This window comes from Vicugna pacos, chromosome 10, assembly GCF_048564905.1.
Source record: "Vicugna pacos chromosome 10, VicPac4, whole genome shotgun sequence".
Classification (NCBI taxonomy): domain Eukaryota; kingdom Metazoa; phylum Chordata; class Mammalia; order Artiodactyla; family Camelidae; genus Vicugna; species Vicugna pacos.
This window is the reverse complement of record NC_132996.1, coordinates 40843382-40867637: the sequence shown is the minus strand read 5'-3', so window position 1 is coordinate 40867637 and position 24256 is coordinate 40843382. Positions and strand designations below refer to the sequence as shown.

Below are 24256 nucleotides of genomic sequence, written 5' to 3'. Positions count from 1 at the left end.
GCAAACGCCCGCCTTGGGCCCCCGCGGGCACGGCTCGGGGAGGTTTGTTTTCTTTTTCAAATTGTTCTGGTCACCTTAACGGTCTGAGTCTTCCGGAGTCGCGCCTGCAGCCCCGCGGCCCCCCATCTGGTCTGGGCAGGGCTGTTCCTCGTCTCCCGCGTTAAGGACGCGCCAGCCATTTCTTCTCTATTCTGCCAGCTATTCCAGCCGGGCCGGGGGGCCTCCCAATAACTTCCTCTCCAGCTTTCAAAGGCTGCACATTTCACTTAACTATTTGAAGTATTTATAGGCAAATACAATACCCGAGGAAGCCTCCCGCCCCAAGACACCTCCTCCTTGCAACCTACCACAGCTTCTGTAATTAGAGTGGCCGGAGGAAGCCGGCAGAAGCTTCACGACCTAGGCTGGCTCAGGCTAAATCTTGCTGCGTTTCATGTAGGAGCCCCTCCCTGTCCGCGCCTCGGACGCACTGGCCCCACAGGTTCCTCGACTTTAATTCGCCCGAGGATTTCTCTCCTGTCTCAGGTGCTCTATGGCTTCCTGGCTGACAATTGGAAAAAATGATACAGGCAGGTCAGACCCCTCGCCATTCATAGATGAGGAGACCCTACCCTGTAGAACTTACTGGATTTAAATCAGGCAAGTTCTTTGACTTTACATACATCCTTATAAAGCTTCGGTTTTCACTAGGAGTAATGAGGGGGTTCGACTACGTATATATAATATGCTGTTGTTTGGATAAATGAGATAGTTCATGACAGTCGTTTAGCACAGGTCCCTGGCAATGAGAGAGACCAGTAGAAGTTGGGTATTATGATCCCTATTATTAAATTACTCCTACTCCCCCCACCCCCAGCCATCTCTATCTATAAGCTGTTTGTCTCTGTTCTCTGTCTCTGAGATACAGGTTTTCACAGTATGCCCAGCCTATAGCCTGACTTTCAATAGCACTGATTTCTCATTACCCAGATGGCAGGAAACTTCAAAGTTTTAAAAACAATCTCTTAAAGCAGCATTAAGAAATGAGTAGGTGACTTATTACCCTGGCCTGCTCCCTCTCTCACCTATCTTTCACCCATTCTGTGTAGCGACTTTCTACTCTAGTTAGGCTGAGATGCACAGTCTTCTGTCTAATTTCAGGTATTCCTCCTTCTGCAATTAAAGCACACGTGGTCTGTGCCACTTAGTTAGCACTCAGCCCTTTACCATCTGATGCCACCTTGTTATTTATCGTTTCCTGTTTATTTTCATCTTAAAGAGTAGGCCTCTTGAAGTTTGGAACTGCGTTTTTAACCTTCATTAGATTCTCTCAACATTAAGTATAATGCTGTGGAAAGAACAGGTACCCAGATTGTTATCAAATTGATGAGTGAATGATGCTAGCAGCAATTCTCCAGGGGGAGAGCCTTTTAGGTCCAGGTACATAAGGTCATAAGAGATGTTATGCTGTATAAAACATTGGGACTCTCCCCTACCCAGAATTCTGGTTCTACCAAGAGTTATGGAAACATACTGCAGTCTTTAACTTTAAAGGTCATGGAGACATTCCAAAGTATTTCCATGGCCCTAATGCAGTTTTTCTGAGTATGGTCCCCAGTCCACTACCAGCAGCAGCAATACCTGGGAACTTGTTTGATGAGCCCCACCCCAGCTCTTCTAACAAAAGTTCTGGAGATGACCAAGTGATCTAGGTTTACCAAAGGTTTAACCCAGTGATTCTGATGCACACAGGTTTCAGAACTTCCACCCTAATGAAGATATCATGCATTCATTGCTCTTCCCGGGCTGCTTAAAACTTAATATACATAGGAATTACTGGAGATCTTACTAAAATACAGATTCTGAAGGGACAGACTGGGATTTCAAAATGTAGAATAGATAAACTAGATTATACTGTATAGCACAGGGAAATATATACAAGATCTTGTCGTAGCGCACAGCGAAAAAAAATGTGACAATGAATATATGTATGTTCATGTAGAACTGAAAAATTGTGCTCTACACTGGAATTTGACATAGCATTGTAAAATGACTATTACTCAATAAAAAAGATGTTAAAAAATAAAATAAAATAGAGATTCTGATGGGGTAGGTCTGGAATGGGGCCGAGATTCTGGTTTCAGAATATGCTCCCACGTGACGCCCCTGCTGATGGTTTGGAGCTCACACTTTGAGTAGTAAGGCTAAACCATAGGTAGCTTAAGGGCTTCAGCTTAAGGGCCATCTCTAGTTAATTGACTTTGTCATACTGTGCTGAAAAGAATTTGGAGAGTGCCTCTATCTAGCTAAGTTGGAAACAGCAGCCTGATCAATTAATAAGGTCCGTCATGAGTACAGAAATGGAAATAGTGGCAGACGTGCTCTGTATTTGCCACCTCTGACCTCCCATTTAAATCATATTTGCTACTAAGATCATTTTTTTGGGTTCTGAGACCCTCAAACATGTACTAATATGAAAAACAGCGCATTCTTTTTTGAAAAGTACGTCTTCCTAATACTCTAGGATTTGGTAAACATATGAGCATTCACTTTAACCCTGTCTGATTTATTTAACAAAGTCTGATCATTTCTCATCTTTCTTGATGGAAAATGAGTGAATCTTTTAGTATGTTTCCAGATTTCTTTCCCTGCCTCCTCATCCCTTTAATAATTATATTTGCTCTTTCCTGGAAAATTTTTCATCTCTCTTTATATATTTCCTGTATACCTTCATTGTCTTTCTTTAAAGTAAAATAATTTTTCATTATCACCAGACAAGGGGGGGGAAGCTATTTTTTCCCTGGGGCAAAAGAGATAATTGCATGATTCCTCCTTAAATAAGATAGTCTCAAATTATAAATATGTCCTATAAAGTTACTCCTTTCATATGGATGCTATGCTAACATGAATGAAGTCATTTTAAATAAGTTTGGCAAGCATTGGTAGCTAAAGAAGTTAATGGTTCTGAGAATGGCAAAGTGCTTTGGAAAGAACACACTATCTAGATTTTTTTAATTGCTTTTTTTTTATATGCACTGTAGACAGCCCACTCTTTTAAATCTCAACTTTGACAACCCTTCTCTCTTTTCCTTTGGTCTGACTCTAAACTTTCGAAATCACTCAGTTTGAACCATATTACCAAAACTCTCAGGACCACGGACGGAAGCATCATCCACAGCACTGGGGCAGTTCTCCGGTTGTGAGAGCCATCCTCAGGTCAGGATATGCCAGCTGTGCTGCTTTCTGATCCTCAACTTCAGCCACTGGTGATTAGTTGACTGTAAATTGGGCTTCAGAGCTGACCTGCAAGCGACCAGCCCCATCAACCCATCCTTTATCTGAGTTAAAGACCCCTGGCTGCGCCTGACCTCCCAAGACGACAGTCCTGTGAGAGCCTGAGACTTCTAAACCCCAGCCTACTACCAAAAAAAAAAAAAAAAAAAAAAAAAAAAAAAAAAAAAATGCAGAGATCTGGGGGAAAGAGTCAACCGGCTCTTGGAGACCCTTGACTATAAATGATGAAGGGACATACTGCAAGTCTCTAGAATAATAACAAAAAGCCAAACATTCTTGAGTTTATTGGGGAGTAAAAAAAAATCAGACTAGCTTATTTTCAAAAAGGCACTTTTCCTTAATTGACATGGGTTGGCAACTTAGGACACACATTTCAGTGATGGCACAAATGCTCTCCTTTGGTTGTGGCTGAATTAAGAGCCCACTCATCTCACACTGCAGAGAAGCTGAGGTGAGAACCGTAGACTAGCTATTTAGAAAGTCTGTACCCCTCCCCCTTGCTTCTGATCTGCCTTCTTCCAGATGGATCTATGTGCAGATCAATATGTTCAGTGATCTCTGGGCTATTTTTGGGAGCTGAAGACTATGGGTTCTCCCAGTTGCAGATGCTGGGGGGTGAGGAGTACGTGTGTGTGTGTGTGTGTGTGTGTACAGACGTTTAAGGCAATGAGCCTGACTAAATGTCAAACAAATACATAGGAAACTATTGAATAATTGGATGTGATGTGGCCCAATCATTAATTCAATGAATAAGTTGTTGAGAGCTGGGCTTTGGACATCGTGATGCGGAACAAATAAGGGCTCATTCCCTCCTCTCAAGTTCAAAGAATGATGCAGTCACTGGTTCCAGCTGGAGGGTTGCCCTTTTCCACAACTGAAAAACTGAGAGCACACAGCAAGGAAACAGGGAAATAAATGACAAATAGTAGAACCACCACTCCAATAGAAGCAGGGCAGAATATACTGTGATACACGAGGCACAAAGGAGCATCAGCTATCCATGGGGTTAGCAGGTATTCTGATGAAACTAACTTTCTGGTTAACAAATAACAAAGCTTAATGCAAAGAAATCTGCTTTCCACCGTGAGTGTTGAAACTCTAATTGCCTGGGTCCCCTCTCTCACCTTTGTAAGTCAAGTCTAGGAAACATTCCTTTGTTTACATCTCGCCTCATTCCAAGAGAGGATTTGAAGAAAACCTACATTAGATAAAGATAATGGCTAATAAAAAGACAACTCAAATACAAAAAAAAAATATAGTGGCTAAATATTAATAAGAATAAATGTAATAAAGGAAAAACATTCTTATTTAAAGCTTAGGCTGTGACTACTTTTGCCTTCTGTAGGTGGGGGAAGGATGTGTAAGTAAACCATATCAGTAGGAATATAAATTACGTCTCATTTCCTTCCAGAGCCAGGCACTAGGGAAGAGGCAAGTCTGAAATTTCAAATTCAGCCACATCTGGGCTACTCAAGAGACAGACTCTGAGTACATGGTCATAGAGATAACATAAGTGAGCATTTGGATATTCAAAAGCCAGCCCAGAGCCCAGAAGTCAACCCATATGGTTGCCCACAGTATGTGAGAAAAATTCCTTTTCCTGGAAGAGGTTTAGTGTAAAGGGTCCCCAACATGGAGAGGCTAAAGCAATATGAAGAGACTCCAAGGGGGGGACAGAAAAAGTGGCAAAGGAATTCCTTTCCTCTCCCCCCAAATAGCAATAAAGCTGCTATGCTATGAAATGCTTTAAGTAACTAGATTTTTCTTTGGATGAGGGAGAATTATTTTTAAAAAGCTGAGTACTGAATCTGGGTTCCTTATGGAGTAGAAAGAGGAGACCAGGGAATAGCATGAGAGCCTGAATTTAATGGGAGCCGAAATTCAGAGTCAGGGATGGCTGAGATAACTGTGCCTCACCCCCACCGCCATCTTTAACCCCCCAACTCAGTGATAGACAGAACAATGCAGAGGGAATTGGGCTTCCCACTTGATGTGGGATACGACTGCCAAGCAAATGCAAATAGGAATATCTCCTGACAAAGAGACAGGACCAGGGAAGATGTATATAAAAGATGAGTATCAAGATTATATGTGTGGGCAGAGGTGAAGTAGGAGGAGAGGAAAATGAGCACACCTCAATTCTCCAGTTCATGCCTTTGGGTAAGGTCAAGTCCACCCTCATGGCTTCCTGAAGATCTTTCTGTAGTTTAGAGTGAGCACCATCTAGGTCTATACCTGCAGGAAGTAAAGGTGGAGGCAAGGGTACTGAGCAGAATATGCCCAGATTTGAGGCTGGATCCTACTGCAAGCTTTTCTGTTTGCTTATTAGTTTTAATTCTCTACCCACATTTTCACTATTACAGATGAAGAAAACAATTCTAGCAACTGAGAGGTCTAGTTAATTCAGTTTCAGACTGATCTTTTTAAAAAGTATATGCCTTGTGTTGTATTATCCTTTCAACTTCCCATACATTACACCAGACAACCCAGAGATGAACCAGAATCATGAGGATGCTGATAAAAACTATAATTTATGAAGGTATTCATACTATGTGCCAGGGACCATGATAAGCATTTTACATTCTCTTTAATTCTCACAACAGTCCTACGAGGTGGATGAGGATTGTCATTTTCATTTTATAGAAGAGAAAACTAAGGCCCAGAGAGCGTTTAGCATCTTACCTAAGACCCCACAGCTAATTAAATGGAAAAGCAGGATTTGAACTCAGAGGTTCAAACTCCAGAGCCTGGACTGTGAACACTAGACAGTATATTATCAAAGGAATAACCATCATAATGTTAACAGTAGAAATGGTCATAGTAACCCCTTGTCGAGATTTGCCTTATTCGCACCATTGCAGCCACCACCCGGAGCACTCCTGTATAGTGGTACGACTACTCCATTCCACAACCAAAGATACAGGTAGAAAGGTTTGGTAACCACCCAGGTTGTGAATGATAGTGGCCTTAGAGCAAGGCAAGGAATGGGCACCAGGCAGTCAGGGGGCCTGCTTGCGTGATGCTCACTGCCTACGGGTATCCACCGGGAGGTGAGGACCCGTGGTCCTTGAACAGGAAGCCTGAGAATCACTGGGGGTTAAAGGAACAGATCCCTAACCACACATCTCCCACAGATCTAGTATTCTGAATCTACGTATCTGCATTTTAAACAAGCACTCGGGCGAAACAGTTGGTCCTAACACTTTGCTTGGCTGTCCATTAGAGTCACCTGTGGAATTAAAACACCAAGGCTGCCCAGGTCCTACCCTGGACCAAAATCAGACTCTCTGGGGGTGGGGCCCAAGCATTTGTCTGTTAGTAGAACTCCTGGGTACAAGCAAACTGAAAAGCACCACTTTAACAAATGCTACAAAACTTTGCTCCCTCAACACTATAGAGTAGGGGATTATGGAGGTGGTAACCTGGACAATTTTTATCAATGTGTACAGCCAGTCTCGAAAAACCCAGGCCTTCTATGACTTTCTCTGCAAGGTTTTCTTTTTCAGAGACATGCTTAGCCACTCTAGCTGCCCGTGCAACTCAAAGACAGTCGGGTAATTGCCCAAATGCTGCCTGGGAGTCAGTGATGCAGACTGCATCCAACGGCCTGACCTCTGCTCAGTGCGGGCCTCCAGGCAAGGAGCGAGGATGCTCCGGCTGCTCCCTCTACCGCATTTCCTCTTTTGGTTACTGCTATCACCCTGTGTGCCTCATGCCATCCCTCTGACTCTGCCCCAGGCATGGGGCCTGGTGAGCATTTGCTCCTGGCCAACGTCTGGCCTGCCGTGCCCAGGGTTCAGGGCTCTCAGAGGAGGGCTTGGGGCAGAGTTAACTCTTGCAGGTCTGGGCTCATAAAAAAGTGTGCTGGCATGAAAAAGCTCAACAGTGGGTACATTAAAAAAAACTCATTTAGACCTTTGGTATGCATCTTGTGATTCTTTTTCCTTCATTTAAAATGTATTTGTAGTGGAAATGTTTATCATTATTTACATACATGTTTGGCCACTGTTAAAATTTGCTAATATATTTATGTCTGTTTACATATGTATAAATAAATACATTTATAAAGCGAAGGAGAAGGAAGGAATTCACATCACAGTATTAACAGTGGCTATTTCTGAGGATCAAGTTAGGAGACTGGCAATTTCTTTTTATTTTTATATCACTGTTAAAGGGTTGAAATTATGGTTGATTTCAACTTACTTTTCCACAGGATTTTCCTGCATTTTTCAAATAAATATCTTTACTGGTTTCAATCTTTCATTTATTCAAGGGACACTTATGAAGCCCTATAATGAAGCAAGCCCTGTGCCAAATGTTGGTGAGATGGAAGTTAGCTAGATTATATCCATCTCTGCCCTCTTCCTTTTCCAGCAAGATAGATGAGTCCTCTCCCAAATGAACAAAAACTGTGTTAGCTATCAAAGATTAAAATCTAGTTTTAGATAAGCTAAAATCCAGTTCAGTTAAATCCAGTTTAGTTATATACATAAATATATAAGTTCTATATACAGTTGGCCGTCTGTATCCGTGGGTTTCGCATCCATGGATATAACCAACAGCAGATGGAAAATATTAAAAAAAGAAATTCCAGAAAGTTCCAAAAAGCAAAACTTGAATTTGCTGTGCCCTGGCAACTATTTACATAGTATTTACATAGCATTTGCATTGTATTAGGTATTATAAGCAACCCGCAGATGATTTAAAGTATGTGTGTAGGTTATATGCAAATGTTACATCATTTTATAGAAGGGACTTGAAGGGACTTGAGTATCTCACAGATTTTGGTATTTGAGAGGGCCCCGGAACCAATCTCCCCCGCATATACCGAAGGATGACTCTATATAACAAAATCACCGATTTTGAAGGATTCCCTCCTTCTAAGACAACCAGGAACACTTACTCCAGAGAGCCTGCCTCATTCCCCTGCCTCCCAGAGACGCAGCTCCTAATAGAATCCTCCTCGGCAGAGGTGCCAAGACCACCCCTGAGCAGAGGGACTAGGAAATTCATTCTTTTCTCCCTGATCTACCAAGCTATCTCTATAAGCCACGACAATAGCCTGAAGACAGAGTCCTCATCCTGCAGAAAGAGAGAAGATGGAGAAGAAAGTGGGCCCTGGTATGCCTGACATGAACCCTGCTGGGCACACGTGAAAAGGAATTCTAGTTCACACTACCCCTTGGCTGAGCTCAGAGCTGGTCTAAAAACCGTCAACAAAGCAGAGACACCCGTGAGGATCTTTGGAGCCCTGAGATCACTCGAAGCCACTAAACATAAACAGCTGTGTTGATTTCCACTCGCTCTCCCAACCCAAGGCAAATAAAACCTCAAAGCTGGAAGGGTGGAAAAGAACAAAATACAAAGGGATTTTCTGTTACTTTTTGGTCTAGGAAGGTAGTTTCACAAACAGTGGGGCAAGACACCATTCAATCAATTTTTTAAAAAACTGGCATCTTTCCTGAAGCTCCACATTTGGCAAAACTTTTAGACATTCGCTGATACATTTATCAAACATTCTTCCTCCAGGCATTCTGGACATATGTCAGATATGAATCTAGCACAGTCTCCCTAAGGCTGCACCAAAGACAGTCAAGTCAAGCACTGTCGTCCTGGCTGCCTCGTTTCCACAAAGGCCATCTTTTCCAACTTGGGGATGTTGAATGAATTCCTGTTCAGAACCATTTGCTTGTTAGGGTTTCATCCTTCCCAAGTGGGGAGAGGGGAACCTAAATAGTTGAGTTTGGAGATGGAGAATCCAGTCTTCCAAGGCATCTGGCCTTCAAGTTTGATTTCCTGCTGAACTATCAAAGACAGGTTGCTACAATCCCTTCCCATGACCATTTTAGCTCTTTCCTTGCCTTTGATCCTTTATTCTTGATGTTCACTCCTGTCTGGTATCCATGACCCATTTTCCTCCCTGAGGAGGAACTTGGACAGAACCCTCATCACTGCTCTTTGTTTCTGGGTTCTTCTCTGAGTGATGTGAAGGAGAAGACGGGGGCCAGAGTCAGGCAGACCTGGGTGGGAATCCTGATTTCACTTCCCATTGACTGAGCAAGGGTCACTTCATGTCTCTGACCCTCAGTTTGTTTATCAGGAAAATGGGATGGATGGTAACTATCTCACTCTGTTGTTGATGGATTTGGGATAACGAAGGCAGAGAGCCCAGTGTGAGTCTACAACTTTGTAGGTGCTCTACTCATTCATTCATTCACTTAAATCATAGTTTAGTGCTACTGAATGACAGACAGCAAGCTAATCACTGGTGATATAATGTTAGTAAGAACTGAATTTCTTTTCTCATGGAGCTCACAATGTAATCAGGAAAATGGACACTGATTACAACATCACAGCCCTGGACGTGTAATTACTAAGTGAGGCAGGTGCTATGTTAGCAGATAAAGAACCTAGACTGTCGAGGCAGCCAAGGCTCCTGAAGAGATGATGTTTGGGGTGATGTTTGGGGTGATGTTGGGATGCTGTTTGTTGGGGTGATGTTGGGGTGGTATTGGGGTGGTGTAGGGGTGGTATAGGGGTGAGGGATGAAAGGCAAAGAGGTGAGGATGAGGCTTTCATTCCTGTCTGCCATTGTGCTTGAGGTGGAGAGTTGGGCAGTGAGCAGAGACCTGGGTCCCCCCTGTACATTCTCCTCCCCCTTACCTGTGGCATAAGAGATGATGTCAAGGTTCCAGTTGCTCTCCTGGAAGCTCCTCAGTGAAATGGAAAGAGTCCTACAATCATGCATAGACACTTAACTGGTTGAACTTGTGTGACCTTGGCCTAGTGACTTAACCTCTCTGAGCCTCGGTTTCTTCATCTGTGTCATTACTAAGACCCCCCCCCCCCACCGCCAGGACATTGGGGCAAGATTAGAGAGGCAATAGAGTTGGGTACAATGGTTGAAAGAGAGTAACGCTGGAGTTGGATTGTATGAGTCTGACCACATTGCTTTGAACTCTGCTATTTACTAGCAGTGTGACCTTAGACAAGTTATTTAACCTCTTGATGCCTCAGTTTTCTCATCCGTAAAGTGGGGCTTATAATAGTACGTCCCTCACAAAGTTGCTGGAAGGATTAAATGAATCAATATGGGTAAAGCACTAAATCAGTGATTGATACATGGTCACTGCTACCACCATTATGATCATTTTTCCTGGCACACAGTAAGTTCAAGGCACAGTTCCTCTCCCACCTACACTGAAGTCACCGCATGACCCCTTGTGAGTATATCTGAATGTGTGGAAATCTCCATAGTAAGACACTGAGTGAAAGAGGCTGAGAACTTAAGGCTGTGAGCCCAATGGGGACCCCTGCCTCTCTGAGAGTGGTTCATGGGCACCATCCAACATCCTGGGAAAGGGAGCTATCTCCTCAGAACTGGGGCATCGAGAATGGACTAGGCAGGGAAAAGAAGCCAGAGAGAGGGTGATGGAACCTCTCCATAAATACTTCCTTGAGGTTCTGCAGGCTGAGAGAAGCACAGAGAGGTTCAGCTTCTCTCATTGCAGCCCCAGCCCACATTGGCCCTCTCCTCACCTGGTCTCCTGCCAAACTTTGTAGCGAGGTACCCCAATCACGCAATGAGCATATCTGTTATATCCAAGACATCCATTCTGGGTACTATACCATTCTTCTGCCGGGCTGTCAATGCCGGTGTCCCCCTCCCCCACCGCCAATGGCTGCTTTTATTCCAAACACCTAAGGGGCTGAGGCCATCATATCCAAGGAAGATGCCTCTTTGGGGCAGGCAGGCTTTGCTTTCAGCAACCACCTCCTCACACTGGTATCTCTCTGATGCTTCTAAATCCACACTTAAAATCAACACATATCAGCCCAGGCACCATGGTTATCCAGGTGCAGAAAGCCACAGGGATGGTGGCAGGGTTTGGGATAGGAATGAAACAGTTACGTGCCAGAGTTATGTGCCTCTCATTTAATGTCTCCAAATAATGCAGATTTTCTACCTTTCACAGATGAAGAAACTGAGGCGCAGATAGATAACACAGTAATTTTGTCAAGGTCGCACAGCTAGGAAGCAGTAGAACAGGGATTCAGATCTTGAGTTGTCTGATTCCCAATTCCAGACTTTGTTCATGACACCCTATTTGACACCAGCCACCCAGGACAGAGTCCCGGACTCTGCTGCTTGTTTACTGAAAGTTGGGCAAGTCACAGCCCCTCAGCAAGTGGCTCATACCTTCCTCCGGCAGGTGCTGAAAGTAGGGTGCTGAGGACCCAGGTGGAAAGAGAGCACGTCTGTCTGCGTGATAGGGTGGGGGCTAAGCCACAGTGTACAGGGATTCGGGTATGGAAAGAGGCTCTGGAAAATCTGGCATCTTCTGTGTGCTGCTCTCCTTCCTCGTCCCTTTCCCTAGCCCCTGCACACACACACACACATGCACTGTCCTCATGCAGCTTGCATCTGGCAGGAAGGCATGCCAATCGAGGTGTTGAAATCCATGGAGAGTCATGATTTGGCACCTGTGGAGTACTTTTCAGCACTTTGGAATGACAGCTTATTCATCCACACAACCCTTCCAGAAAGGTTGTATCCATGCCATCATGGAGGGAGGAAACCAGAGCAAAGGCTATGAGTGGCCATGGCCAAGCTGGACTTGAACTTCTCAGCCTGCTCGGTGAGGCCTCTCACAGGCACCTCTTACTCCCAGTTCTGCTATTCAGATTCCAGGTGACCCTGGGAAAGCCACGGGTCCCTTTTAGGCCTCAGTTTTCTCAGCTGCAAAATAAGGGGGTCATTCCGTGGCTCTCAGCCTGGGCTCTTGAGACCCATAGGGGTTTAGGATATGGTAAGGACAGTTAACCAGGCATAATAGCAGGTGCCCTTTACTGGGAGCCAGAGACACATTTACTGAGTACTTTATGAATAGTATCTCCAATTCTTAAAACCAACCTGCAGGTTAGGAATGGCCACTCCATTTTACAGATAAGAAAGCTGATCTCCACAGAGGTCAAGGAACTTGCCCCAAATCACATAGTTAAGTGCTGGAGCTCGGATTCCACCCCAGGCTCACATGTGTAAGTATCACCATCGACTGCTTTCAAGGGGGTAGGGAGTGTCTCTCCTAGCTTAGGTTAATAGGCAGGGACATGGGTTCCCACTTCTTCCCTGGCTGCCCCATTAGCTCTCAGCCATGTGCTCTGATGAGCCCACATCCGGCAACTGTGTGGGGAGCTTTTGATGGGCTTGATGAACAGAGCAGGCACTGGCGCTGGGTCGACAATGCAGCTTCCAAGGAAGGCAGGCACGGAGCCAGCTGCTCTGGGGCTGACCCCTGAGGTCCAGATAACACGCTGAAGCAAGAGTTCAGTAGGGGAAAGGAGCGGGAGGCCTTTCTCACATTCCTCCCCACTCAGCACGGAGCTGCTGTCAGAGCTGATTGCCGTCACAGAGCGCCTGCACCTCAGTGCTCTCTTCCAAAACACTGACCTACTTTCCATTCTGTAGAAATACATACCGAGCCCCCGAGCTAGAGTCCTCTTACTCTGGTTGGTATAGGTGGCAGCGATCTCCATCATCCACTGGATAAAATCCCATCTTCTGGTCTGGGTTCCCGTGGCGCTTCCCGCCCTGCCTTCACCCACCTTTCCAGCTTCCTTTCCCTGGATTTTCCTTTGCCCCAGGCCCCCGCCATCTCCAGACACACCATCCCCTGTCACACTTCCACACCCAAAGAGGCAGGACAGCTCAGCAGTAAGTGCAGCTCTTTGAAGGCAGACCACTTGTGGTCCTCTTCTCTCTGTGATGCTATATATCCCGGAGCAAGTGATTCCACCAACTGTGCCTCAGTTTCCCCATCTTCAAGATGACTACAATAGCAGTATCTATCTGGTAGGGTTATTGTGAGGATTAAAGAAAATATACATAAAAAGTACTTTTGAAAAGCCCCCGGATGATTGTACTGTGCAGCCACGGTTAGGGAATCTCCGGTATCAGACTGTAATCTTCAGCGGAGTGGAGAAGGCATCTTACTGTGTGTACTCCATGGCCTCGGTGCCTATGGAGCATGGTGCCTGGCACAACACTGACATTCTGGAAGGAGATTTTAAATGAATGCATGATTCTATTTATTTGGAAGATTAAAGGATAAACAATCCTATTCCAAAAGCCAGATATCCAAATGCTCAAAAAACCCAGTTTCAGCCTGAAACCAGTAAACCTATGATCCTGGTCATGGAGAGATCCTCCTGGTGGAGAACTCCCCAATGAGATGCTGAGCTGAACCACGCCCTGTCTGAGTAAATCAAGTCGACACTTAAAACCGACTCCTGGACAAACTGGCAAGAAAGACTAAATGAGATCCATGCAACACACAAAAGGGAAAAAAGACATTCAACATGAGACAGGTTTTCGGGTATTTAAGTGTTTGGATGTTTAGATTTCTTGGGTTTTTGGTCAGACTTCCAAGTTTCAGGTCCCATGCCAGCTTCAGACTCAAAATGGACACATGCACTTCCTGAATCTTCACACCTAATTCCAGATTTAAACACTAGGAAGTGATTCTGACCAGCTCTACTGCTGGGATAGAAGTTATTCTTAGCACAATGGTGTGGGTGGCAAGCCAGTTTTTTTTTTTTTTTCCCCTTATGTGATTGATGTTCAATTAGGCTGCTGAAAACTGGGACAGAAATTCTATGTACGGGGGGAAGGTTGGAGAGGGGCACGCCCCCGCATCTCTGTGTCCTGTAGCATTTTGTCTTTTCTCTTGTGATATGCTGTCCAAGAGGGCCTCATCGGAGACGCTATTAGCATACGGAGTGTAATGGGATTCACTGAAGAGGGCCAGGTGCTAGCTCTGCATTAGTCAAGATCAAGGGGAAAAAAAAATAAACCCCAAAACAAGCAGGCCATTCTGTGTCCTTGGACAGAACTCAGAGGGAAACCCAGAAGGGGCAAAACCTTTTAAAACACATGACAATAAAAGGACACATTTCTCTACCTTGCACCCCGCACCCGAGCAAGCCCAGGGTGGTAAGGCTGAAATGAAAATGCACACAGTGACCCAAAGTTAAGACAGGTGATGTGACAGGAAGCAGTACCAGCAAAGCCGAGGGAAAAAGGCTGGGACCAAACATTTCTCAGATGCCCACTCAGTGTGAGGTACTGACAGACAACATCTCACTTAGTCTTTGCAGGGTAGAGTATTGTCGTTTCCTGTTGATAGATGACAGAACAGAGGTACAAAGAGGGAAAAGAACCCCCTCAGACAGTAAGTGGAGGAGGAACTGGGGTATGTGTCCTTCCCACTGTGACAGGATCTGAGCTGGATCTGACTCAGCTCCCTCGGGAAGGCTATCTTGGGCAGCCAAATAAGGGCGATTGACTGCACCTGGCCAGGGGATGGAGGGAGGGGGCGGTAGCTGGAGGTGATCCCCTCACCAGGTATTCTGGTGCCAATGTGTCCCTTGGCCTGGCTCGGCTGCAAGGAGCCCCTGATCCCAGCAGCAATAGCCTTCCCAGGCAGCGACATTGGACAGGCTTTGCTTTTGACCATGGCCGTGGAGAGCAGCAGGCCACCCTGGCCTGTGCCAGAGCACCTGTGAGTGGGAGGACAGGCTCCAGGGACCACGGAGGAAAATGTGAGCAGACCCCACAGAGCTGGGGGCAGGAAAGGCCCCTTTTCCAACCTAGAGAGCTACAAGCAAGAGCTCGGGTGTCAGAGTCCAGCTCCCTGCTAAATGGACTCAGACAGGCTCTGGCTGTGGGTCATGGGAGTGAGGCCCTTCCCCACCACCCACATCCATCTGCATGAGCCAAGTAGGCTCTAAAATCTCCTTCTAAGAAAAGGAGGAGCCAGGCACCACCAGCTCGACCCTGATGACCAAGGACACTGGAAGTGACTTGGTGGCCAATTTAGGATAACACAGTTCTGGTATCCTACCTCTTTGTAACCAGAGCTGAGCTCCTTTTATCCTTCTGAATCACAATCACATCATGTGTGAAATGGTGATAAAACCACCACCTACCTCCAATGGACTCCAGAGATGTTCTGCCCAGAGGCCCAGGGCCCCCTCACCCCTTCTGTGGCCCACCCCCACTCGGATTCCGGGTGCTTTGCCTCTGATGGCCAGCACCTGTGACCTTGCTCAGACGCTGCCTGTGAGCTACTGGAGCCCTTCGCCCAGGTGTGCAGAGAGCTGCAGGAGTCTGAGCGTGTGCTCCCGGGACAACCTGTGACCAATGACAGACTGTGGACCTACAGAAGTCCAGCTTGCTTGTCTTGAGGTGGGACAAACTCTGAGGAGGAACTGAAACTCTGGAGCTTCCCACAAGAGGAAGGCTGAGAATTCCCAGAATCACGTATCCTCACTTAGCTCCGTCCCTGTCCCTGTCCCACTTTTGTCCTGGGAGCACTTCTTTAGTTAGTCACAAATCCTCATCTTAGACCCTACTTCTGGGGAGCCCAACCTAAGACATCACTCTGTTGGGTCACAGTAAAGATTAAATGACATAATTCACACAAAGTGCTTAGCGCAGTGCCTGGCAGACAAGTGGTCATCAGTAACTGGTAGCCATTTACTTTTACATGGAACCAGCTGAAATCGCCAATAACGGCTATTTCTGACTCAGAAATGGTAACTTCATATGGATTGACCTAATGATATTTAATGATATGTCCAGTCTCCTAACATTCTCTTACCAACTACAAAGAAAACAGTTTTCTAACAAAGACCACGGCCTATTCTGGTGGGCTCCCAAATCAGTGTCTTTGCTCCCTGTTCTGTCCCCTTCCTAGAACAGTGCTGGCCTCGAATGTCCCCTCAGTTGTTGGCATTTGGGCTTTACTGGGCTGGGGCTAGAAACAGATACACTTGTTATTTCACCAGAAAACCATGGGAATTGGAGCCCCACCTAAAACAGGAGAAATGACAGGGGTGGGGTTGGGAAAAGCAATCAATATTTGTCAGGTAGAAAAGGACCCGATCATAAATAGGAAAAATATTTTCAACTTCCCCCGAGGGTAATGTTTTTGTAAATATATTTTTGTTTTATTTTCCCGAAAAGATGACTTTGGTGGCCTCTTAAAGCAGGCTGTTGTGAACCAACTCTTTGAAGGGCCATGGTGTATTTATGGCACGTTTCGGCTTCAAACACTGAACAACTGACTACTGCGTTCACGTCAGCGTGGCACCCCTGGCTGACAGAGACATAAAAAGCGCGTGGAAAATTGTTTATCTTTCCTCTAGCTATCACTGCTCCAAACTCATGACAATGGGGAAAGTTTATAGTACAAGCCATCCATCTGCTATCTCATCCCAAACATGGCATCCCCTCCCCTCCCATCACAAGGGGACCCAGGGCAGGTGAGAGTCACGCGCAATTATGGCTTCAATCACAGAGGAAACCGAGGACCCCAGCAGAGATGGGCTGGTGGCAGATAAGTGAAAGAGAAAATGAACCTCAAAATACTGGAGCAGGTGGGCACCAAACCATCCAGTTAATTGGCAAGTCTCAGCCATAGGTAACCAGGGAGCTATTGAGCTTGGAGAGAAGGTGCTGGTCAGGTCCTGGTGCAGCAGGGACCCTAAGCAAGGAGCAAAACCTGTCCTTGGTGGAGACAGCCAACTGTAAGGGAGCCTTGACTGCCCTGTGACCTCAGTTTTGGGGCCCATTAAATGTGCGATAGCATGTAGAATACTTACCACCAGGTTTAATTTATATGATATTTGCTTGTTTATTGATCATCTCTGTCCTTCCCCTCATCTCAACATACATGCACATACTTGAATTCAAGCTCCTTAAGAGCAGAGATTTCTTTCTGCTGTATCCACAGAGCCTAGAACAATGACAGGTCCTCAACACATATTTGTTGATTGAATGAATGAAATATAATGGCCTATTCAGTCAATATGCAAAAAATGCCTGTGGGGAGCTGGGCAGGTGGCATGGCTCAGTGGCATAGCTCAGTGGCAGAGCGCGTGCTTAGTATGCACGAAGTCCTGGGTTCAAGCCCCAGCACCTTCATTAAAACAAAATGAAACAAAACAAAAATGCCTGTGGAGACAACAATACTACTCAAGCATTAGATAAAATTTGATTTTGCTCGTTATCCTCCACTTACTGAGGCAGGAAAGTCAATCCTAGTTTAGAAGGATTTGCAACAATAAGGCATGAAACAAGGAACAGTTTCTCCTTTACTGGAAAACTCCATTAATCAGAACATCCCTGCGTAGATATTTAGCATATTTAGATGTTTCCAGATATTCGTATGTTTAACATTAGGTAGCACCAAGCTATGAGATTTCTCAGACAAAAGCAAGCAAAAGCAAACATGTGACTGAGGGGCCAGATGACCCGACCTCTCAGACATGAGTTTCCAGGGGGCACATGTGAACAGAAGTGCCTGGTGAGTCACAGATCGGGGAAGACGCTTGTAGCCTTCCACCCGGCTCAGCTGAGACCCGAGCCCCCAGCGAGGCCCCGAGCCGGGGTGGGGATTTCTCCCAGAGAGTCTGCGAGCACGGCCAGAGCTGTCGGATGATCCCATTGATGTCTCTTTGGCAGAAGAGCCTCGCCCGAAGTCACAGAGGGCCCACAGATGTCACGCTGGCCCCCTGCCATGGAATCACGGCCTGGGTCTCTCACCGTCATGGTCGGTCCCACAGAAAACCCTTCAAACCACCAGGCCAGACAGTGGCAGGGCCTGCACCTTATGGAAAGTATTCTCAGCCCCGCACTTCTAATTGATAACAGAGCACACGGGCTTTCAAGCATTTAGTTGTCGATTCCGACAGAGGTCTTTTGGCCCAGATAAACCCAGTGATACCCAGAAATGAAGGCGGGAAGGTGGGCTTTGGACTTCTTTCCTTTCATCTCTAGGTAGGCTATCATATTCACAGGAAGCTGGGCAGGTGAGAGTCAGGGCTGCTGCTCTTCATGGCTGAGGGCGTCCTCACCCATGACAAAGGCCCAGGAGTGGGCCAGGTGGGCCTGCCAAGGTGGGAAAAGCCAGAGGAAGACCCAAGAAGATATCACTGTCAGCTGGTGTGAGAGAGTGGGATGGGGCTGGGACCCAACGAGTGACGCCCAGAACTGCTTGGTAGCCGCCGGCCACATGTGACAACTTCATACTTGAAATAGGGCAAGTTCGAACAGAGATGTGCTCTAAGTGTGAAATACACACTGAGTTTTGAAGATTTTGTATGAAAAAGAGGATGTCAACTACCTTGTTAATAATGTTTCTCTTGAAGTGAGAATATGTTGGATATTCTGGGTGAAATAAATATATGAAAATGAATGACTTCTGTTTCTTTTGTACTGTTGCTGCTGCACAATTTAAAATATATATGCGGCTCATATGATATTTCTACTGGACAGCGCTGACCTAGAGCCCTGTGACACCAGGTCTGGTCCCTAGAACATTAGCAGCATCACTAGGATCTGGTTAGAAATGCAGATTCTCAGGCCCACCAGACCTACCCAAACAGAACCTGCGTTTTAAACAAGATCCCCAGGTGATTCATTTACATATTAAAGTTTGCGAAGCCCTGGCCTAAGCCATTCCCTAGAACTCCTGGCTTCCCTGTGGGTGAAGGCCAGCTTTGAGGGCTACAGCAGAACAGACCTCGAGAAAGAAAACTCTTGTCTGCATGGTGGTGTGGCAGGAGTCAGAGTTTGGAAGTCATGGGATCTGGCTTCTATGCCTGACACTGCCTTGAAATTGCTGTGTGAGCTTGGGTAAGTCACCGCCTCTCTCTGGGGCCACTTTCCCATCCTACAAATGAAGAACTAGGAGAACTTTAAGGCTCCTGCAGGAGCTTCAGCTCATACCAGCTGGTTTGACTGGAACCTGCTCCTTTTGCAAAGGTTCCCAGGTAAATCCTAGGGGAGGTTTTGTTGTTACCTTGGCTTTTGCATCAATCCTACTCTAAAGAATCATATACAGTGGGGAACTGATAAATATGTTTTCGCATGTTTTAGGATGATCTCCTTTGGGTCCTGAGAACTTATTTTAATTAATAAATATTTTTGTTACAATATAGTATTGAGCAAATACTAAGTGCTGGGACTGATCTAAATACTTTACACGTGCTGTCTCATTTAACACTTGCAATCACCCCAAGAGACAAGGCTCACCATAACTTTTTATATATATGTATACACACACATACAAATATATATATATATAATTAAAGCACAGAGAGGTTAATTAAATTGCCTGAGATCATATAGCTGGTAAGTGGTCATTCTGGATTTTACTTCAGGCTAGCCCAACTCTTCATCCTTAACCAAAATAATCAACTCCTTCTTGTGCTGTTCTCAAACTTCTTCTACGTGCCTGGCCTCCATTCTACCAGGGGTGCCTATTCTCAACTTGCCGCATTTGCTTTTGGTTTCCAGGCTCCAGAATTTTCCCCTGACACTACTGACATCAAAACTCCAGAGGACCTCATCCTTGTTAGTTGTCCCCTTGGACTCCCAGCCCATAACTGTGGATAAGGGGCACCACCAGCAGCCAGGGTACCATATTGTTGCTCCACACAGAAAACAAGCATTCCACACAGGTGTATTGACCCTGACTCAGGGCCCCCTAGACTTTGGCCATGAAGTCATGACTGGCCAGGAGGAGAATGGTCCAGAGAGGCACCCTGAGACTGTGAAGTAGTAATAATAGTGAGGAAAAAGGAGACTATTTTAACTGATATAAGTGAATCAAGTCAACTCACAAGGCTAAACTCTAGGTTCTTTCTGCAGCATTTACCTGATTCCCACATGGCGGTCCATATCATGCATTTGGCAACCACGCCAATCTCTCTCTTTGAACTCAGCACCCACACATCAGAAGTCTCCTGGGAAAGACATTCTGTCTGGCTGCTCTACTGACATCAACACCCAGTACACATGCACTCTGGCCAGGCTGGTTACAATGGGTGGGGCAGGCTGATTAATTTGTCCCCAAGGAAATAATCTGAAAAGGGTTAATGCTAAAACAAGCCTGTTTCTTTTTAAAGATCCCTCTCTTCTCCCATGAATACATTTTTCTGTAAAAACAACTACTCATAAGGTAATCACAGCAATGCCACTGTAGCCAGACATCCAAAGGCAGTTCCGCTGGCCGATTGTGAACGCAGCCTGATGAGGGCCTGTCCTGCCTGGCCAAGGTCTCCCCCAGAGCCAGGTTCCGCCCACCCCTGCTCCAGCCTTCGGCCACTTGTGCTGTCACAGCCTTTGCCCTGAGCCCTGTTCCCAACCCTTGCTTCTACCTTACACACCTCTTCCCAAACATGTCCTCCCATCCCAGGTTCCAGGCTTCTTGCCTCATCTCTTGATGTCTCTGTACCTACCCCCTGAAAGTGACACATCACTGTAACTTTGGCATGCCAACCTCTCAGACTATAACTCACACTGTTCCCGTAGATGATTCCTCTCTGGCTGTTCCAGAAACTGGCTAAGGCTGGCTCAGCTGGGCCTCCTGACTCTGTCCTGGCATTGTCTTGTGACCTTTGCCCAGGGCAAGTTTGTCTTGACCAAGGGGACTGAGAATGGACCACTGAGAAAGGCCACATCAGGATTCTCCCTCCTGATAGCTTCCCCAATAGCTTCCCTGGGAGCTCCTTGTGGGGACATACAAGGCTTTGCCTCTGTTGAGTTACTTCCAGCCAGGGGCTGAGCCTCCAGGCCTCTTCCCTTAATCTTTCTGGATTTTCATAGCTAAAGTGACCATATGATTTTTCATCCAAATTGGGCTTTTTGGGCAGGGGAAGGAGATGCTATTAATAATCATGCCTGCACAATAGGCATAAATTGGGACTGTCCCAGGCTAACTGGGGTTTTAAGTACCCTTACACAGAGCCTAACTTTCTTCTTAGTGACACAGCCTGATAATAACTAAGTCCCTGTGTTGTATGGACTATGCTGTGACCTCCTTCAGACAGTATCACTTAGACCTGTCCACAGAAGCACCCCTAATGGCACAGGAGAGCTGGTGTGTATACCTCCTGGTGACTGATGCATTCTGCAATGGGACCCCCTAAAGCCTCTTGACAGCAGGACTTTTCTTTGAAGTCTAGAAGGGCATATATACATTTTCGTCATTCTATTTAATAATATATCCTCATTTTGCCTTTTAAAAAACTACTCGTATATTATTTTCTCAACACGTACAGTGAAATTGATGCCCGGGCACATGCTGGCTGCAGGTTTGCCCTGGGGTTTTGTGTACCTCCCAGTTCTGCAGTGTCACCTGAGAAGCATGATGTCACAGCAGCCTCACACCGGGTCGGGGTGCAATGGTGGACAGAATATCACTCACATGCATGTGTCCGAAGTGTTTGTTGGGATGAATGAGAATTCCACAGACCAATTTCTAGATCAGGATCTGAGCTTGCCTAAGCATTTGACTTTCCCCTCTACTGAGTCTTCCGTCCCTTCATGTATAGCAAATACAAGGCCAATCTCCCTTCCCTGCAAGAGTTTAGGGGGTGGTTCATGATTATGTGACTCAAAGCCCTAGATGGGATGCTTTGCCCCTCATGTAGAGTTTCTCGAACTCAACAACAGGCCAACTCTGTGGGAGACCCTTCCCATATGGGGGGTGTTCGTGGTGGGCCCCATCCCCCCTTTCAACTCATTCCATAGTTTCCGAAGAAATCAGAAGGCAGTTCCCCCAGGAATCATACCTGGAGTGCTGGAGTTCACAGCATTCTCATCTGGCTGGAGGATGGAAGCCAGGTTGGGGCACAGAGGCTCTAGATCGAATCTCCTAGACTCAGCGGGGTGTGACTTCCTTAGTAAGGACTGATCGAGCCCTGCAGATGGGGCAAGCCTTTCATCCCTTGTGATCCCACAGTCTCCCCGTGCATCTCTCTCACCTAGCAATGTCCTATACCACTCACACAACACACAAACACACCCAGAGTCTGTCCAAGAACATCAAGTCATTCTTCCTTTCTCTCTGGAACCTGCAGTCATTCGCCATGTCTGAGGATTTAGTACCTCTTGTGTGAATTCCTTCCCTCCTCCACCTCCTTCCTGCAAGACTTACAATTTCCCTGGAGATGAAAGGATAATTTGAAAATTAACTTCTTATTTCAGTCTCTCTCCATAGCTCCAGGAAATATCCTTAGATCAAAACACACGGGGCTGGGAAGGTAACGATTAGGAGGGGGCATGATGGGAACTCTGGGTGGCAGGTAATATTCTATGCCTTGACCTGGGTGGTGATTACATGAGTGTGTTCACTTTGACATGACTCATTCCCCTCTACACGTATGTGTGCTCTTCTCTGAATGCATGTGCTACTTCAATGAAAGTCTAAATTTGAAAACGAGCACAGGGTGAAAGGGAAGGCTCTAATCTGGAGACCTGCTGTCGACATCTTTCTAGCTCTTTTCTGGTTCTCACATGTTAATAAAGCTGAGCACTGTTATTAGGCTATCGGAGCTGCCACTGATTCAAAGATGCGGGGCTGAAGGCCTGCACAGTCTTCCAGCTTCCAGGGAGAATGCTGTATGTTAGTCTTCAATCTCACGTGGCCCTGTCTAAGGCTCTGGGAAGACTCACTCCTAGAATACAATCAGGAGGTCCTAAGATGAGAGGCAAAGTGCTTAAGAGCCAGGTGTTTGGAGGCAGACAGATAAACCTGTGTTCAAACCCTGGCTCTGCCACTTGGTAGTCATGTGACCTTGGGAAAGTTACATAAACATTCTAATCTTCAGTTTCTGCATCTGTAAAATGGGGCTAATGACAGTGCCGGCCCCATAGGGCTGCTATAGGAATTGCCTGTACTGAATATAAAGGGTTTTGCCCAGGGTGTGGCAAAAATATAAGTACCCATTAAAGACTAAATGTTATCATTCAGTCCAGCCCTCTCACTTTATGTGAGGAAACTAAGACCCAGAGAAAGGAGAATCTTTTTTGAAGGTCACAGAGCCAAGATGTGACAATGACAAGGACCAGCAATCACTCAGATCTTCTGGTGCCTCCAGAAAAGCACAGGGGACATGGCTGGGGACAACATGGGGAGAGAAGAGGGCCCTGCCTTCCCAGCTCACAATGTGGGAGGCAGTGAGTGGAAAGATATTGAACTACGATGATGACAAGCAAGCAATGGGTTATTCAATGGAGAAGTGACAGGAATGTACCACAGGGGACCTCAGAGAAATGAAGAGGCGAAAGGCCTGCAGGAAGGCACTGGGGCAGGGTGGGCATGGGCCCAGGGCACAGGACAATAAAGGGGCCCATGTTGTAGGAGTGCAGGGAGCCAGGGGGAGTGTGAAAAGCCTCCAAAGCCAGGCTGGGAAGTCGTGGACTTTATCCTATGGGATGTGAGAAGCTCCTGCAGGGTTTTAAGCTGGGAAGTGACATGATGAGATTTGCTCTTTACAAAATCCCTGAGCCCTGAGAAAGAGTCCAGGTCCAAAGGCCCCAGCTGGTGCAGAGAGTGGGAGGGCCCCTGCAGCCTCAAACAGTTCCCACGGCCAGGGCAGCAAGGGCCCTTAGGGCCTGGTGTATCTTCACTTGACAGATGGGAAAACCGAGGACCAGAGAGGGAGTGTGACTTACCCAAGGTCACTCAGCAACTTGGAAGCAGAGCTAGTCTGCTTCCCAAGTCTCCAGGCACAGTGCCTGATGCACGTGCAGTGACCGCTGCACGGCGGACTTACTGGTTTGTATGAAAGTCTTTGACCTCAAATGGACCAATGGGCTCTTAATGGACAAGAATATGTCTAGAGGCACCAAATACATCTTTGCAGAATGAGGGAATCTAAGTGAATGGCCTTTTATTTGGCCCTGGATCTGCGCCCTTTCCCTCCATTCTTCCTTCCTCCTCTTGCTTCACAGTATCTTGGAGACTGGGAAACTTGATGTCTCAGCCTGGCCACACCTGTAGACCTGCTCACGTAGAGACTGGGGAGGAGTGTGGCCATGGGCCCAATTCCAGCAGGGCTGCTTGAAGCCTGCTTCCACCACCCCTGCTGCTGGGTCTGGAAAGTCCAAAGGATTCCTCCTCAACTGGTC

At 46.3% G+C, this 24256-nt stretch overlaps 1 protein-coding gene across 1 annotated transcript in view; it reads right to left on the bottom strand.

The window, feature by feature from the left end:
- Positions 1 to 24256, bottom strand: part of NAV2 (neuron navigator 2) — a 773977-nt gene that overhangs the window by 363306 nt on the left and 386415 nt on the right. The gene's annotated exons all lie outside the window — the stretch shown is intronic.